The sequence below is a fragment of the Herpailurus yagouaroundi genome, unplaced genomic scaffold (genome assembly GCF_014898765.1).
Source record: "Herpailurus yagouaroundi ecotype Mexico unplaced genomic scaffold, PumYag 28, whole genome shotgun sequence".
In the NCBI taxonomy this organism is placed as follows: domain Eukaryota; kingdom Metazoa; phylum Chordata; class Mammalia; order Carnivora; family Felidae; genus Herpailurus; species Herpailurus yagouaroundi.
Window position 1 is genome coordinate 27,570,908 of NW_024412376.1, and position 7,209 is coordinate 27,578,116.

The following is a 7,209-nucleotide window of genomic DNA, read 5'->3' on the forward strand; positions in this document are numbered from 1 at the left end:
TGCTGGTTTGCAAATACTTTCTAGTACTATGTGTAGCCCAAAAGTTAGAAGAAATCATCAACTTTATGCTGAAAATTTATCCAGATTTTATTTTATGAATAAGCATGGTTTGTAGGAAAACCAAACTTAAAAATAAGAAGCCATAAACTAAATTTATGTTCAGCTAAAGGATTTTCCATTTGATTCATGCTAATCTCATTCAGGTTTGGGAGTTTTAAAATCATAAATAACATGTATATGTAGCTTCTGTAAATTTGTATTGTAATGAAATTTTGTAAGGTCTAGAGTCTTACTTAAGCCAATATGTAATTAGAAAATCCACTGCACAATAGTATTTTTTTAATTAAAATTTTTTTTTATTTATTTTTGAAAGAGAGACAGAGTGTGAGCAGGGGAGGAGTAGAGAGAGAGAAGGAAACACAGAATCCAAAGCAGGCTCCAGGCCCTGAACTGTCAGCACAGAGCCCGTTGCAGGGCTGGAACTCATGAACCGTGAAATCATGACCTGAGCCGAAGTTGGACACTCAACCGACTGAGCCACCCAGGCGCACCCCCCCCCCCACTTTTTAAAATCTTTATTACCACTGCACAACGGTAGTATTTTGTTGTGAAAAATATCTGCTTTTACAATAGCTAATTATAACAAACTGTTATTAAGACAGAAGCATTGAAAAAGTATATAAGTCCAGCCAGAGAATAATCTTGACTAATCCCTTGAATCTCATTAAATGCCAGTCCATTGACATCAGTATGTGCATTCAAAATAAAGTGATTTTTATGAACAGACTTACCATATCATGAAATATATCTGATCCAGAACAGCACTTCTTAAACTGTGTTAAGAGCCTTTTTTTTCCTTTGCTAACCCATTGTAGACCAATACATTTGTAAAATACAGAAAAAAAATACTAGAAATACTAGAAAAATATGTCATGATCATGTCAACTTGCTATTAATGTTTCTAGACATCGAGTAGTATGGTGGTTTGAAAAACTCTGTGAAGGGCTGGATAGTAAAAAGTTTAGGCTTTTGGGCCATATGATTTCTGCCATATGATAACTACTGATTCTTCCATTGTAGTTCCAAAGTAGTCAGAGACAACATATAAATGAATGAGCATGACTATATTCCAATAGAATTTTATTTACCCAAAGGGGCAGCTGATTCATGAATTTTAGTGTGTAGACACCTGTTTTAAATGCTTACCCTCAGTTTTATACTTAATTCATTGTGGGTTAGGACCAGTTTGCAAACAGGCAGTGATCTGTGGACCTCACACAGAATGATGTTGACCTAGAAGAAACTGAAGAGCACAGCCACCCATTAGGAAGAATTTTGATGTCCCAAAATAAAGTTCACAGGTTTCTAAAATTCCCCTGTAATGGACCAGATAACCGTAGTACTGTCCTAAATTCTTGAAGTTTCAAATACGGATACATGCCTGAATCTTCTATAGTGAGAGAGCCCTCTTCATATGTACTCTGTATAGGAGATCTATTCTAGCAAAGCTCTGATTACTTCTCTCTCTCTCTCTCTTTCTCATTCCCTCCAATAATCTGGATATGAAGAGTGCCATGGCCTTTGTCCTGACCAGCCTGTATTTGCCTGTTAGTGGGGTTGTGTGTGGCACTATGAAAACTAGTCTAGAATCAGCTACCAAATAATACCTGAATACCTTTATCCATGTTATGTAACAATTTGGTTCTGAGTCACAGTACGTACATTGTTTTTTGGTCTTTGCTTCTGATATCAAACTGGAAAATAAACCCAGATTTTCATTACATAAATGTCCTGGACACCATATAACTTTTTTCCTTTTTAACTTTTTACTACTTTCTCTTTAACAAAGTTCCTCTAAAAAGATGTTGAAGGTGTTAATAATATATAATGTCCAATTTTAGACAATTTTCCCCTTGTGATCTAGTAATTGTGAAAAAAAAATGAAACTGTCTAATCAGTCTCATTTAATGATGGATAACTATTGATATATTTATGTGGTGAGTTAATCACTAACACGACATTCTTGAAATACACAAAATGCCAACAATGATAGATCTTAAGAGACTCATTTATCAAATTTACAATATGGTTTTGGATATTATGTGAAGTATTTTTAAGGTGCGTGAAGGGAAAGGACAGTGAACTTGTAAATAACTTGAGAAAACAATGGAGAATGGTACTATGAATTTTGTGGCTCAAGATCACCTAATATGGATTTTTTTCTTTCTTATCTCTAAGATGAAATTCTAAAATAAGATCACCAGTGAACCAGGCTTTCCTTTCATCATCTTATACTGCTTGGTTACACTCATATTTAAGAAAATAGATATAAATAGGTGAACATGTTTCAGTCCACATGGGAAAATATGTATAGAGATTTGGAACCAATAAATATCTTATTCAGAAACTGTGTAAATCATGCAATTTCTTTTCAATGTTGAAATTTGCTTTAGGTAACACTAATCCAGCCCTTGGATAAACTTGCCTTAATATCTCCAGGTGGGTGGGGTAGGGGGGGGAAGAAACTATGAGGGTAAGGACTGTCAGATGTCGAAGTCTAATGGATGTTTATAGCATAGGCCATCACTTTGGGTCTCAGTATGAAGAGTGTCCTGATGAAGAGATGAAAACAGAATAATGTATCATTCCTGGAAGAGCAGTGTTAGTGACTACTCAAAGATTGGGTAGGTGTCAGGGTGAGGAAGAGTGATATGAGGGCTAGAATGAAAACATGTCACACAGAATTGAATTAATTTAAGATAATGCTATATATACATACTATCCAGCAAGAAAATATGCATCCTGGTGTGTGATACATATACTCCAGAAACACAATGTTTAAAATTTTTTTGATTAGTTTATTTGTTTTTTCAGAGCGAGAGAGAGAGAGAGCGAGCACAGGGGAGGGGCAGAGAGAGAGAAAGACAGAGAGAGAGAGATAATCCCAAGAAGGCTCCACGCTGTCAGCGTAAAGCCTGATACAGGGCTTGAACTCATAAACCATGAGATCATGATGTGAGCCAAAGTCAAGAGTTGGATGCTTACCTGACTGAGCCACCCAGGTGCCCCAGAAGCACACCATTTTTAATAACGAGCTTAAAACTGCTTGGAAACTACCAAAACTATTTTCTTCAGAACTCTCACAATAGTATGGATGAAAGTAGTCTAATTTTTCAAAGAATATCTGTCAGGAGACAGAATTGAGGTTTTTTTTTTTTTTATCCTTAGAGGTTAATCTTTTCTTTGCTCCTGAAGAATAATGGAAAGTACACCTCAAATGATGTAGAAAATGATTTGGTAACACTTGGTGCTAATTAAGTTCTAAAAATATTTCATTGAACACATGCAACTTAATTGCTGCATTTATTATTGAATAAATACCAGTCATACTATTACATAGATTTTTAAGAGTGAAATTGTGTAGATCATACAACCTTTAAGAGCTTATTCTGCTAATAATAACCATAATTAGTATTTAGGTGGCTTTAAGAGTTTATAAATATGGCCACTTTATGTTATAATCTATTTTATTTCTTATTTTTCCAGAAAATTTTCATCCTTTGGTATCACTAAGGCTAAAATAATACTGTCTAATGATAGTCATCTCTGGAAGTAGTTTTTAAAGATCATAAAAGTTAATGGTAGAAATACACTCCATTATGTTTTTTTCTTCCTATGGCAAAATAAGTACAGTAATGATGTTGGATAAATAAAATTACTAACATATCTCCTACCACTATACTAAAATGACATTACACTGAGAGGCAATGTTTCTAAAACTAATAATATTTTTCAGATAACATAACTCAGATCATCATTTATAATCATGACAGGCATAAACATCTACAAAAAATAAGGATATTGTCTTAAAATGTCCATTACAGTCCACATAATTAAAATAGATTCATTCTGATAATATCCATTCAGCCTTTTTTCCCCCAGTGCTTTATGTCAATTAAAATAAATATTTTCTCCTAATTAATTGAGCCAAATTCTTTTACTCTTTATTATAAGTTATATACAAAGTGCTTCAGAGAACAGGAGGATGGTTATAAGTGTATATGCTCTAAAAGGTTTGTTGCATATGAAATCATTTTTACTTTAGGATGGAACAAAAAAATTGATATTTTTCTTTCTCCTTTCTGTCTTTTGAAATTAAGTTTATTCTAGGAGTCACGTGAGCTGAAGAGTGTGCTTTACGATTTTTCCTTAGGGACACGAGGAAAAGGACATGGGGACTTAATAGTGATTCTGATTTTATTTTATCTGAGACAATGATTATTTGCAAAGGATATAAAGTAATAAAATCCAATTCAGGGAAGCTTTGTCTTGGCTGTGACGGCTGAAGAATCATCTGTGGCTAAACATACTTTCTGAGGTCATGATCAGTTTTACGGGTATTCAGGAAACCTGGCGGAGTTTAGGTAAGATATGGTCTTAGTGGTTAATGCATTGAATTAATCATGTTTTTTTTTTTTTTTTCATTTTCTGTAATTTATGATGCTTTGACTTTTTGACTTCTTGGGGTTCTTCGTGGCCAGTCTGGGAGAGACTGTGACTCCCAGGGTTTGCTAATTCCTAGAGATGGTAAACAATTTGCCTGCTAGCATTACTTATATATGCAAACCAACCAATTCAAAGCTTATATACCCAACCACCTTCTTTATCTAACTTTCACACAGCAAGCCGATATTTCTCATGCCTTAAATCACTCTAGGGCCAGATACTGGGCAACTTGAGACCACTCCTGTAGCCCATATCCTGTCAAAAGCATTCAAAGTATCCCGTTCTAAACTTGTTCAAACTTGCCAACCCTGCCTAACCCACTCTTTCCTGCAGAAACCACAATAAAGACTCTGGGCTTTACTTTCTCCATCACTTCTTTTGCCTCTTGACAGTCCCTGCTGTTTCCCTCTACGACACTGAGCTGTGTGGCATGCTCCTGTTTCTTGAGGATTGATCTGATAAGCTCTTCTTTCAAAGGCTGTTCTGTTTGTCACCTTACTATACATGATTAAAACAAATCCTGAGTATATTTTAATACATGTACCAATTCATTGTTCTCTAGATAAGGTATTTGTTTTATGTAAGATGGTCAGAATGGAGATGTTGCTACTTGGACTCTTTGCTATCTTTTACAATTACCCTAGGACTAGAATACCTAGGCTATTTATTTACAATCCCAACAGCAAATAATGAATTAAAAAATGAGAGCTTCTTTAACTGTAGAACATGAAAAGATATCTTAGAAATTGCCACATAAATTTAAAGAAGTGCATCACTTCTTTAAACTTGGGGATCATATATTTATTTCATATTACTTTTTGATAGTTAAAATTTGAAGGAATATCTGGCAAACATTAAAGCAATAAAGTTCAGGGCTATTTATCTTTGCCAAGAACATAGATTTTGCTAATTAGAGACTGTACTAACTACTATTAAAATTTAGCAAGCACAGTTGATTGCTGGGAAATAATTCTTGCCAATTCATATAACATCTCTGAAGTCTGCCTTTTTTGAAATTTTTATTTTTTTTAAGTAGGCTCTGTGCCCAGCATGGAGCCCAACATGCAGCTTGAACTCACGACCCTGAGATCGAAACCTGAGCTGAGATCAGGAGGCAGATGCTTAACTGACTGAGCCACCTAGGTGCCCCCAAATCTGCCTTTTTATATGCTTCTAATCTATAGTGAATCAATAAAAGTTGATTTTGCCATGAAATCAGCATTTTTCAAGATGTGGAAGTAAAAGTAAAAATCACACAAATTGCATGTTACTAAGTGAATGAAGCTAATCTGAAAGGGCTGCAATACTTTGTTTACAACCTTAAGACATTCTGGAGAAGGCAAAATTGTGGAGACTTTAAAACAGTAAGTGGTTGCCAGGGGTTGGGAGAGAGGCACGAATAGATGGAGTACAGAGGATTTTTAGGGCCATAAAAATATTCTTCATGGTTATATTGGTGGATATATGTCATTACACGTTTGTCTAAAATGTGCAGCATCAAGAGTGAACTCTAGGGGAGCCTGGGTGGCTCAGTCAGTTTAGCATCTGACTCTTGATTTCAGCTCAGGTCCTGATTTCATGGTTCATGAGTTCAAGCCTTGTGTAGGGCTCTGTGCTCACAGCGCAGAGCCTGCTTGGGATTCTCTCTCTCCCGTTCTCTCAGCACCTCAATATTGTGCATATGCTCTCTCTCTCAAAATAAATAATTTAAAAACAAAGAACAAACACAAAAGAGTGAATTCTAATGTAAGCTATGACTTTGGGGTAATTATGATGTATCTGTGTGGATTTACCAGTTGTAACAAATATACCACTCTAGAAGGAGACATTGATAACAGGGGAGGCTATCTATGTATGGGGGCAGGTGGTACACTGGAATTTCTCCACTTTCCTCTCAATTTTGCTATGAACTTAAAACTCTAAAAAAAGTATTGAAAAGAAAGGCGTGTGATTTAAGCACATTAAAGCTATTTAGCTTAAGATACTGAAGGAGGTGTGTGTGTGTGTGTGTGTGTGTGTGTGTGTCTGTCTGTCTGTCTGTCTTTATGTTTGTATGTGTTTCTTTGTACTGGGACATTTCACACAACAAAGAATTGGATAATCCTAGTTCTAGCTAATGTAGGAAACAAACTACTCTTAAAATCTCCACAACAAATTCATGGACTTCACTTCTAGATCCATGCTGCTCTAATTGTGGTTTCAGGATTAGCTACAGCCTTACCACTTGGGAGCTAGTTGGCAATGCAAGATGTCAGGCACACTGAATCTGAATCTATGTTTTAATAAGATCCTCTGGTGACTGTATGCACATTAAAGTTTGAGAACTGCTGCCCTAGATAACAGCCTTTTACATGATTCAATTAAATTTTGGAGTCTTTGTTTTTCAGTTGGATGATGAAACATAAATGAAATGGCAATAGACAGTTCTTTAGGCCAGAGTCTAGCAAAGCAATGATTTATATCCAACAAAGGTATTTAAACTAATAGTTCATTAATGTAATTTTTTTTCTTTTATACAATAGATTGCTCTTGTGCATAACTATTATGTTAATACATAGAAACAATTGGAATTGGGACTGGCTAGAGTCCGTAGGAATGAGGCAGAGAAATAAAAGTGAAACTTACGGCAACATAGAGTATGCATATTGTTATGCATAGTCTTGCCTATGTCTTAATGGGTTTGGAAAATCACACATATTAATT